Consider the following 12,462-nt stretch of genomic DNA (forward strand, 5'->3'; position numbering starts at 1 on the left):
AGTCATTCAGGGACCCATTTGTAAACATTTTAAATACAATCTGTTCTTGGGTGTTTAAAAATATTAAGGTATATGCTGCAATTTGTGTAGAGGAGTTAAACAAATATACGTGTATTTCTGATATTTTACATTAGAAAATTAAATATAGGCAAAAACATTTAAAGTCATTAAGGAACCCATTTGAGTCTATTGCTGAGGCAATGGTTCACAGGCAATATGCATACACAAATGTTAATGCTGATGTGCATATTTGTGCAATTATATATTTCATTTTCTTACATTGCTCAGATATTGTATGCAGAATAATTTACTGTTCAGTATGTAGATAAGCACATCTGTGCAATTTCTTGTAGATACACATTCTATCACAATCTTTACAGACCAGAGGTTAGGTATATCTGAAAGACGGTCAAGTATGGTGCTGTGTCTTGTGCCTTTTATATGACATAGTTCTTGACAATGATTTGACATGAATAGGTGGGTAAAGAAAAAACGTATTGTCACAACTTCATAGTGTGGTAGGCCATACCATTTTCATTCAATTTGGTTCAATACTCAATTGAGTTAAATACTCTCTCTGCTACGCATCTTGTCATATGGTTTGAGTGGTTCACATAGTGTTTGTGGCCTATACCACCTTCTACAAAGGATCTGCAAGCTGAATAGCCTTGTGAGGTCTGTCTCTCGGTTTTGGTGATGACAAGGATCTGTGTGTTGGTAAACTAAGCATTGGTCCATTTTTAAATACGCAAGCAAAGTTACATTCTTCGTTCATCCCATTAGGGTGTAATGAGTTCAATGCATCTATCCAATATATTTCGTGTTGGTCTAGCAATTGCAAGATATTACCTTCTCTAGATTTTCCTTCAATTACCTCTAAGATCTGAAATCTCATCTGTGATATTTGGTGTTTTGCTTCATGCAAGTGACGTGTCACTGGTGATTTGGTATTGCCTGTACGAATGTTGGAACAGTGTTCGTTCCAACATATCCTTGCCTTTCGTATGAGGATTTCCCTGCATAACACTTCCCACACAGGCATTTGAAACTTTAGATAATATTTTTGATTTCACATGTGCCAAATGTTTTAAGACCAGGGAGACAGAAATACAATGTAACTTTCGTTTTCAGGGTGCTTTGCAGCTTCTGCAACAGAATTCAAGACTGGAGACAGCTGCGGGAATCAGGCGGCAGGCAGTTCAGCGAGCGTGGCTGGGTGGCTGCTGGCTGGTCTGCACAGCAGCTCAGGGTCAGGAATCGTCTCACTGCTGGTTGGTAGGTCTGAAGCACTGATTGAGGCATCTTGGACGGCATGAGCGACTGCGGCATGACAACAGTCAGCAGTACAGTCGGTTGCAGTTTAAGGGGCTTAACTGCCCAGAAATGTCCTTTAAGGTGGATGCTGGTTGATGCTTAGCGGTGCACTCCTCCCATCTTCTTCGCTGAGCTCATGTCGTCCTTTAAGGCGGACGGCCCAAAGCTCAGGAGAGTGTTGCAGGCAAGGGCCGTGTCCTTCTTTCATTTCAGAGACTCTCTGGCACTTCCCACCTAGGAAGCTTGCTTGAAGAGACTAGCACAGCGCGCTGTGTGCTGGATGGTTACTGGTTCTGGAGCTGCTAGAGGGTCCTCTGGATTAAGTATCTCCCTCTGTTTCCTGGGAGATGTTATGGGGAGGGATCTTGCTTCCCTCTTGGAAATTCTGGACTTTCTTCACTGGTGGAAGCTGTAAGGCAGACTGTACCTTCAGCCAGGGTCCAAATGAGTATGTCTTGTTACTTCTTGTGAAGTCTTCAGATGATCTGCCGGAAGAGAGGCTCAACCCTCATTGAAAGCCAAATGGGCCCAAGTGATTGCTGTAGGCTAAGCCTACCTTAATGAACCAATCCTGGGTCCCCACCAACAATCTTCTGTTATGCGTGAGGTTATAACCAGAGTGTTTTGCAACAGGAAAGGTAAAGGGGTGAAAACATGTACTACTAGGTCCCACCCATCTTCCCATCTGTTGTGGATTAAAGGGTCTCTCTGGTTAATTGAGCTCTCTGTGGTTCCTGATTAATGGCAGGTCTTTCTTGAAGTTGTTGTAGCGAGAACAGACTTTCTGTCTCCATCAAATCACATACTCCTACCCTCTGAATGGGGTTCCCACCAGCGTGGGTTGCCTACTGTAAACACATGTACCAGATCCAGACATGACACTTCACTGCCCTTGATACTGAGGGGCGGGAGCTGACTTCAGCTTGACACAGATGCATATCAAAAAGGTGTTGGGAATTTCCTGTCCATTGTTAGATCTGCAACCAGGCCTCTCGCAGGCCTGCTTCGACTAACTCTCATCAGAATGTGTTACCACCAGCAGGACTGACAATGGGCAAAGCAGATCCATGGAGCTTTTGATAGTTGATGCAGCTGGCCATGGCCGGAAGAAGGTTTTTCCCTCCTCCTCTTGAGATGTCTTCCTGTACTCCTGGCTGTCACATTCCAACTAAATGGGGCAGGGATGGGGGGTAGGAGGAGGCAGCGCCTGTAGGCTGTGTACACCCAGAGTACACGGATCTATGTGTTTGTTGTGCAGAGAGCATAGGAAAGTGTGTGCAGATTAGCCCCAAACATTTTCAGAGGTTTATCTCCCATCATTCAATTTGTTTAAAAAATAACAAAAAAGCCCAGGTGAGTACACATCCACTGCGGAGATGGTCTAATTCCTCAAAGTCAGCACGCAGTTGGGGTGCTGCCTTGAGTAAGGGGGGGTGGCGGTCAGCACGCAGTTTTGCCAGGGTGCTGGCTTGAGGTGCAAGGGGATGGTATGCAGTTGGGGTGATGCCTTGAGTTACGGGGGTTCAGCACACAGATTTGCCAGGGTGCTGGATGGTGGGTCTAAGATAGGCGCAAAGGGTGTTACCTGTGAATGGTTTTTGTTTGGGTGGGGGGTGTTATGGGCGTTCTGGGTGAAGCTCGAGTCTCTTTGCGCCTCGGGTTACTTTGCGCTTAGAAATCCATGAATAGGCGGAACGCGCAAGGAAGTGCAAAGTTGTTTTAGGCACAAAGTACTTTGCTGGGACTTTGCACTTCTTCTGTTAGTGTAATGCAATATAAAGAGGCAGGCCAGCTCCCATAGGGGGTGTTAGACGGACAGCCTACATAACGGGCCGCATCCGGCCTTGGGCTCTGGAGAGCGCTTTTAAGGTGGGGACTGCTGTGCTCTTTCACTTTGTTGCAGCCCCCACCCAAAGTGGAAGTCGTTGCAGTCCGCGCCTGGAGGTTTTCGTGGTGCAGTCGCTGTTCCATGTCTTCGTTGAAAGTTTTGGGATAAATATCTGTTTGGGAACTGGCCCCCTGGATTTTGAGGGTTACGGGGCTTATCTGGTGGTCTTGCACCGCCTTGAGAAGGAAGAAATGCTTTGTCTCCAGGCAGAGATCGCCTTGCTACCTTAGTTCTTGCTCTTGTATCGGGCGTATATGATATTTTATTTTTTCGCAATGTGGTGTGCGGTCGCCATGCCGTGGGGGTGTGTGGTTATATTTATTTCAATTTGTGTTCCTTGAACGGTTGCCGTGCTGTGGGGGTGGGTGTTCTGTTGCTGTGATATTTGTATTTTTATTTATTTTTGGGCCCGGGTTGATTGCTGTGCCGCGGGTGCCGTCGTTGTTTTGGTGGTCATTTTAAAATGGCAGCCGCACGCTGCCTTTTTCACTGTCTTTTTTTTGTTGCAAGTACCACGATTTAAATCTTCAAAGAGGCTACTCTCAGCACGACATGCTGGGGGATTTAAAACATGACATGGGTATAGCGATAGCGTCCATTTCGTCTGATTTTTGACAAATCATCGATGTTGAAAAACGCACACGTTTCACGAGTGAATGGATCGGCAAGGCACTGGCATACTGCAATAATGGTGGCCCATGTTTAAGGGGATATTTTAAGAATAGCATGGATTATTGCACCGATGTCACATATCCCTAAACCCCCACCTTTTCAATTTGTTACAAGTTTTGGTTGGAACAGTGCACCCATGGATCACCGCGCTGCACAAGTAGCTTAAAACACCAGTTTGTGTAGCTTTTTATTAATCATATGCTGGGCGCTTTAGTGTTGAGCAATAGCATTGCAGTTTTCTGGTCATTTCTGTGGGTATTTGAATAACCAAATTGGTGATCAACTACCAACTACCCATGCCGCATATGGCATAAGCTTTGGGTGGAGCACTTTTATATGCTTAAGGGGTTGTATTGGAATGCCACAACTATACGAATTATACGAATTATGTGGATCTGACAAATGTCACGCAAAACAAAGAGCTACCATGGTGGTAAGCAATGTTCCCTCTAATTATTTTTCCCTATGTGCGGCACTGATAGGCTGTTGTGCACACATTATTTTCCATGTGTGCAACTGACTAATGAGGTAAGCCACTTTGTGAGCATGTGTATTTAGTGAACTACCGTCGCAGAAGCGAGCTTGAAAAGGGATTTCCTCTTCCCAGCCACTGCAATTCTTGACAAATCTTACACCACTTTTTCCAAACACATAAGCTAAAATAAAATATGGTATATGTGATTATACAGAAAACTCATCAACCAGTCCAAGACTTCAACATCTGCCACAGTACCTTGTAAAAAGTTTTATGCCACTGGAGAATCACTCATGTGTACTACAAAACACAAATATCTCTTGTCATGACTGACGTGGCTGTCAAGAAATTCAGACAGAAAACATTTGGTTATGTATTAATGGCAATTAAAAGAAATGTGTCAAACATGCTGATAGGAGTCCAGGCGCCACTTAAATGAAGTTATATAAGGGCGAGCAGAACATGCTTCTAATAATTTGTATAAGGAAGATAATTACATCAGAATAACTGCACCTCAGAATATGATGATCAAAAATTCCTGTGCCTCTGCTTACTATCCACATTACGTTCTCCTGTGGGTAGTTATTACACCAGCCTACAGCTAAGAGACATATGCACCATCAATTTTTACTCCCTAAAGAATGAAAATGTACCTAACAAAAACGAGAACAATGAACATATCGTTGTTTCAACCCACAAAGCTCCACTGATATTTTTTCAAATTAGTGACCAGTAAAACACTGGCATAGGAAGGAACTCTAATATTAATTCCCAATCTCAAGAGGAATTTTAAGGGGAAGAACATCTTTTAATAAACAGAAAGTATCCCTATTGGCAAAGCTAATAACTTTTTTACTCCCTGAAAAATCATTTGATTCCAAGTAGGGAGCAAAATCTGATTAGACCCCTGACATGGGAAGTGAAATACCAGGGCACCACAGCCTAAACCAAATTAAACAAGAGCCTTACTGAGGTTTATTATGGAGCCCGGCTGAAGAAAATAACATATATATGCCTGTTATGTTAATAGCATTAATTCATCAGAGAAACAACTGATTGAGTGCCTTCTTCAGTAGCTATGGATGCCTCTTCTGTAATTCTTTGTTATCAGTTAAATAAGATTGGGGGGGATGCTAGAGACGATAAACACAGAACACATGGTTACATTGAAAAGCCCTCAGCAGCTGAGCATAGAAAGAAAAAAAGGTGCTGTTGTCTAGATGGGTGCTAGACTTTCCTATCCTTTCGCAAACAAGCAACACATTTCCTTCAGTTTGCTGGCGAAACGTATGACTTGGTTTTTTAATTTGCTGCTTTGTTCATCACCCACAAGGAGCGATGACCTGTGCTCTTCTACCCATACCCTTCCCCGGCTCCTGTGCTATCCTCCAATACTAGTTGCTAGAGCACTGTAAAAAAGTGAGGGATTGTAGCAGTAAACACTTGCTGGGATATTTGCAGACTCACAATACTTTGTAAGCAAGGCATATTTAATGTCTCAACATATTATGTGCATTTTAAGAATGTCATGACTCTGCATGTACATAATTATTTTGTAGTGCATACAAGATTGTTTGCAGCATACCCCACCCTTATATCATTGTGTAGGATTATGCAGTGCTCAGTGAACCCGTTTTTGTATAGCAGTGATTTACCCTATAATGTAAGAAGGTCTATGACCCAAGGAACTCTGAACACTTGAAAACGATGCAGATTGTGTGAAAAGCATTCTCCTGTCTGAATATCCGGTGCTGTGATACTATGGACGAGTAATCCCAGGCATAGTCCATACCCATTATGCATTGTGGGGAAAGTAAATGATATTGCAATATTGCTCTCTACCTATAGGGTAATGTTAGTGATGCTTAAGTAGGAGACACTGAGCATCACATTTGTCTTCTCAAAATCCTTAGTGGGCAAATTAATATTTGAGTTTTATAATACGTTAACTTGCAAGGGGCCGCTTCAAAGCACTTGTGTGACAAATATACAAAGAAGAGGAATTATGGGATAACGTTACACCTCCAAGTAGCCTGCTTACTTACAGTCATTATCCGATATATGAGCTAGTTGTTTGAATGTATAGTGTGGGTGACACTTTTGGTGAGGCACAATGAGTAACAGAAATTCTGGCTTGTGTCTGTTATTCATGTTACAACATACATAAAACAAGTGGATGTAGGGACACCCCTGCTAACCTTTCGCAGAGCCAAGAGAGGAAGAGTCAAGGTTGTCTGGCTGTATCTTAATGTGTTCTTGGGCAGAAGTTAGAGTCATAAGGTAAAAGTGTGGTAGAGTCAATTTTAGGAGTCATGGGTGGCGAGGGAACATTAGTTGGTTGATGTGTGCAGGCACATCTTGGTTAGATTCTTCTGTTCTTGGAGCCAGTTTTTCATATTAGTTTATAACCTCTTTTGTGTGTATTTTGCTGTTAGGGATTTTAGTTGTTTACGGTCCCTCTTGCATAGTAATTTAATGCAAATCAGCAGAATATCAAGACTAGTTGCTTATTTTAAGAGAAAGAACATTTCAGGTAATTACTGTGGCTTGTGCCTTATTACATCTTTTTGAATTGGTGAGAATTGTCTGTGTGCGCTGCCAACAATCTTCTGAACGGCACCCAGAAGGAAGCTGGGCAAGCGCACATGCGCAGAGCTTAGATGGAACATTGGTGGTAAGCCCAACAAGGTGGTGGTTGCAAAATGCTAATTAGCAGCAGGACGATTAAAGGGTAGGACGCTCATTTCACTTATTTAATTATTTAGGTGTTTACTTATTTAATTTATTTTTTAAGACACCTATAGACAAGACAAAAGGTTCCAGAACGATGATAGGAGTCCCAAGGGGGTGATGACAGAATGCTTTATTATGTGGCTTTGTTGATTAACGGATTGTTTTATGTGCTACACACATGTTCAAGGATATCGTAAGAGGATAAAGGATCATTTGGCAGGTCGGTCACGGTACAAAGGAAGAGCTAGAAATGAGTGGTAAGGTTTTCCGTGGATGACTCAAGTTAAGAGAGGCTTGGCTGGGGCACCCAAGAGGAAAGAAGTGTCTCCTGATTAAGTATTGCCACTGTAAATATACAAGTACAATTCCCTCTCTTACTTCCCCCTGCACTTTTGCGCTGTCGCACTTGCACGGTCTGAATAACACAAGGCCTAGTAAGATTGTTTGTCTTGTCCTCCCTCTAACTCCCCCTCCCCTTCTTTGTTTTGTCGCAACTAGAAACACTTGTGTACAGGCTCGCTATAAATGTCATATCATATCATAGAGGCATGCTGAGGGAACACAGCAGGGGAAGGCAGAAGATATGCAATATAGCAAGCCACATTCTGTTTCCATCACCTTTAGTCGGTTTGAAATGACAAGAGAAGGGTCACCAAACATGTTCATCAGCATCAAAGTTGTCTCCAACAGTCCCAGTGGTAATGAGTGTGATGATGAGGCCGAATTGTGGGCAAAATTGCAACAAGAAATGCGCAGGAAGATGGGCAAAGAAGATGCTGGAGGAGGAACAGGAGGTGCCTGCACACCAGCAGGTTGTTCAGACCCAGACCTGCCCACCCGCAAAATTGAACACCCTGCCAAGCAAAATGCCTACCAAATCGCCACCTAAAAGGAAATGGGCACTGCGTCAACTGAGGTGTAAGGTTGCAACTGTCAGGTTAAAAGAACAATTGTTATTACAGGTGGCAGCTAATCCCGCCGAGCACTCTGCTGAAGGGCAGCAGGAGGTTCTGCCAGCAATTTGCAAGTTAGATGCGATAGGTGGCGATGTGATGCCACCAACTGGTAACCACTTGGGATGTGGGGCAGTAAGTGTGGCACCTGAGCTGCTGACAGGTAATGATTGTGAAAATGGGAACATTAGTAAGGCATTAGAAGAAATGCTGAGATTGTTTCGGGGAGTGGTGCAGCTACCTAGGGAAGGGGTCATCAGTGAGACCACAAGAACAGTTTGGGAGGGCCCATCAGAGCCTGCCACAGTCTTAGCGGTTACAGGGGCACAGACCTCTCTTGATTCAGGTAGGGTGTCAGTGACACTGGGGTTGTGGCACCAGTAAAACAGCAGCGGTCCACAGGACTGGGGGACTTGAGTGCGCAGGGACAAGGGGAGAAAAGGATAGCAGCCTCAACATTGTCCTTAGAGGTACCCACACCACAGCAGCCAGATGCGCTGTCTGGGATAAAAGGTCCAACTAGGATAAGGGGAGGTGGACCTGATGTGGATGGCACCCCTTTAATTACCATCGAGCCCTTACCGTCTGGCAGGTCCACCGTAGAATGGCATATTCCCAGGCAAGTGAAAGAGCAAATTTGGGAAAGTGAATATTTCAACATATTTTCATTGCTATCGGTAGAGACGGCAGGTGCGGAAATTACGGTTAGCAAAGAAGAAGACAAGAAGGGGCAGAAGAGAAGTAGGGCAGAGGAGAACATGATAAATTGGAACAAGGAATGCTCTTTGTAAGCAGCAGTATTGATGGAAAAATATCCAGAGCAGGGGCCAGCGTTATTGAAGTACAGGGACACTATTGTCAATGAGCAAAGGAGGTGGAAAGATTATACAGGGATTTTAGATCCAAGATGTCAATGGTTCCAGATCAGAAGGACACGGAGGACTGGGTTTCATTCATGGGTAGTAAGGACGGGGCCAGTAAGGCCCCTGTTGAGGTGTTCAAGGGTACATGGAAGCTGTGGTATGGTAAGTATGAGCCCAACCATAAAACAAACTGGCAGCCCTTCCTGAAGGCCCCTCAGCACTGAGGGAAATGATCAGGCACACAGGGATTTTGGTTCTGGACGGGCCTGCAAATTGGGGAGCAAGGTGCTGATTTCCACACAAATGCTCTAAATGTGGGGATGGTCACCCACTTCCAAAATGCTTCAAATTCGCGGGGGCGTGGCGCGGAGGCAGATGTCAAAACAAAGGTGCTGAATAGATCCATGTGAAAAAAAGGACCCTGCCCAGTAAACAAAATGGTTTTGCAAGAACGTTTCAATTATTATCCAAAGGACAACGAGCATGAGTTGCTATTTAAGGATTTTAGCGAGGGGTTCCAGATGCCTTACAGGGGACCACTGACGGCCCGGGTTGCTAAAACCTTCACCTCTGCTTGCCAACAGCCAAAAGTAGTAAGTGAAAAAATAAAAAAGCAACTGGAACTGGGTAGGGTAGCAGGCCTGTTCGCTTGCCCGCCCCCTGCCCAATTTCATAGTTTCTCCATTGGGCATTGTGCCCAAGAAGGAACAGGGCACGTTCAGATTGATCCACCACTTGTCGTACCCAAAAGAGCACTCTGTCAATGACTGGCTCGCCCTGACAACTGCGTAGTGCATTATGCCTTCTTTGACCAGGCCATGGTTTTGGTGGCCATCATGGGCAGGAGGGCACTCTTGGCCAAGGTGGACACAGAATCTGAATTTCACCTAGTACCAGTACACCCTGACAGTTTTCATCTGTCAGGATTACAATGGATGGGCAGTGTTTACAGTCACAAATGTATGCTAATGGACTGCTCAGTGTCTTCTGCACTATTTGAAGCTTTCAGAAATTTCATAGAATGGGCTGCGCGCAGGGAGGAAAAGCGGGAATGCATCATCTATTGCTTACATGATTTCCTTTTCGTACGAAGGGAAGGGTCGACAGACTGCAATCTTTTACTGTCTTCCTTTCAGAACCTGATGGCCAAGATGGGCATCCCGCTGGCCCCGGAGAAAACTCAAGGACCTACAGAGGTGTTGAAATCTTTGGGCATTGAAATAGATACAAAAAAGGGTACTTGTGGGTTGCCACGGGATAAAGTACAGGGATTGATTTTAGACATATAGAGCAACCTAGCAAATGACAGGACCACTTTGGAGAAGGTCCTACAAACTGTTGGGAAAATTGAATTTTGCTTCCAAAGTTATCCCTGCGGGAAAGGTGTTTGCACGCAGGTTGGCAAGGGCTACTGCTGGGGTTATGCAGAAACACCACCATATCTGACTTGGCTCAGGCTTGAAAGAGGATTTGATAATGAGTCTCTCATTTCTCCTTGGGTTTAATGGGTTTGCAGTTATGGAGAACTCTGTGCGGAGCTACAGATGTATTCAGACGCATCACGGAATTAAGGTTTTGGGGTCATTCTGGGGCAGGAGTGGTCTGCACAGAAATGGCCGACCCAGTGGCACAAGAAGGAGAGGACCAAGAATATCATGGCACTAGAGCTCTTCCCTATTGTGATAGCCCTCATGTTATGCCCAAAGTAATTGGAAAACAAAACAGTGCGCTTTTGGTCTGACAATAAAGCAGTGGATCAAGCCATAAACTTGCAATCAGCATCTTGCCCGTCTGTTCTGAGCCACTTGAGGAAATTGGTAGAGATCTGCTTGTACAGGAATATTCAGTTCAGGGCTTGGCATGTGCAGAGTGTTGTTTATATTGCTGCTGACACTTTTTCTTGTTTTCAGCAGAACAAGTTCTGGAAAGCCCATCCTGCAGCCAGGGAGAAGGGGGCACTGCTCAGGAGCGAGTAGTGGCAGCTAGTGTCATGGACAAGGCGCTCTGGGACTTGGGGACAGCGATCGCTGACACCAGGCATTAGGTCAAGGTACCAGCAGGGCTATGGTACGTTTTTGAGTGTGTCACATGCATTGGAAAACACAGACTGGAAGAGCAGGTACACGCATTTGTAGTGTGGGCACACAGGGAAGGAAGGAGTAGGAGCTGGGCGGTGGGGCACCTGGCAGCAATAGCCTTCTACAGTACAACAAAAAAGGACCCTGCCCATTAAACAAAATGGTTTTGCAAGAACGTTTAAATTATCATCCAAAGGACAAAGAGCATGAGTTACTATTTAAAGACTTTAGCGAGGGGTTCCAGATCCCTTACAGGGGACCACTGATGGCCTGGGTTGCTAAAAACCTCACCTCTGCGTGCCAACAGCTGTAACACTTACCTCATAAACTCTGTGGGAGCACTTCTCTGGAAAATCAGGTTGTAGTATTCTTAGTGTGCGTTGTAACTCTATGTAGTCAGGTTATCTAAGAAAAAACATTCAGCAATCCTCAATATGCTTGTCAAATGCACCAATTCAGTAATTACCTCTCTAACTGTCCAGTGTGTAAAAGGCTGACTGACAGGGGACCAACGTCTTACAGCTGACACAAAAACTAAGTAATTCAACTGACTGGAAAATGCACGCTGTCAATCTAATGTTCGCTAAAACAAGTGCACACAATAACATTAACAGCCAATACTTGCGATAATGTAGATTGACAAGGCAACGAACTTCAAACAGCTGACGGAGATTCAACCCAATATTCCGCTAACAGGAATGAGTGCGGCAACAGTGCTGCGGCAGACGTGAAGGCAACTGCCGATAATGCTGACTGAAAAAACGAACACTATAGAATACTGTGATAATGACAAGGAAGTTACAAGGATACTACAGAGGGAACAATGGAAACTACGGTAAAGGATATTTCAAGAATGGGCTGAGGAAAACTGGAACTGGCACTGCGGTAAGCGTACACTGCAAAGCAGACGACGTGAAGCGCGGAGCAGGGAGGGGCTTATTTATGCAGCAAGTGTGAAGCACTAGACCATCACTATCACTTCCCAGAGGACCACTAGGCTGCCATCTTAGGTAATGAGGAAGTGTCTTCTGCCATATAGCCTAGACATGGTTTTTCCCTCGTTACAGACCAAGCATGATAAGCCGTGGTCCACGAATTCTTAGAGGCTAATCTAGGGCATGACCCATACTCATGACAGTATTCCCTCCCCAAAACCCCTCCTAAGCCAGAATCCCCCTTTGTAGGTTTGCACGGATTATTTCTATGAAAGGCTCTCAGCAATCCAGGTGCATGAATGTTCTCTTGGGGTTCCCAAGTTCTATCCTGAGGACCATACCCTTTCCAGTCCACCAAATAGAACAACTTCTTGTGCACCACCTTTGAGTCCAGAATAGCCTTGACTTCATACTCTGGCTATTTGGTCTCAACTTCCACTGGGGCTGGTGCTTCTTGAATTCTGGTATTTTGGCTGACTGGTTTCAACAAGGAAACGTGAAACACTGGATGGATTTTCAAGTTCTTGGGAAGAGTCAATTTCATGGCCACT

General features: G+C 44.6%; 1 long non-coding RNA gene across 1 annotated transcript in view; it reads right to left on the reverse strand.

Moving 5' to 3' along the window:
* LOC138582043 (uncharacterized) overlaps nt 1-11,369 on the reverse strand; it is a 526,633-nt gene extending 515,264 nt beyond the window's left edge. Inside the window, exon 1 of the long non-coding RNA XR_011304938.1 lies at nt 11,297-11,369. This is a non-coding gene — a long non-coding RNA (uncharacterized lncRNA). The remainder of the gene's footprint in view (nt 1-11,296) is intronic.
* Nucleotides 11,370-12,462: the final 1,093 nt, after the last annotated feature.

The sequence above is a fragment of the Ambystoma mexicanum genome, chromosome 3q (genome assembly GCF_040938575.1).
Source record: "Ambystoma mexicanum isolate Mex_15411 chromosome 3q, UKY_AmexF1_1, whole genome shotgun sequence".
In the NCBI taxonomy this organism is placed as follows: Eukaryota; Metazoa; Chordata; class Amphibia; order Caudata; family Ambystomatidae; genus Ambystoma; species Ambystoma mexicanum.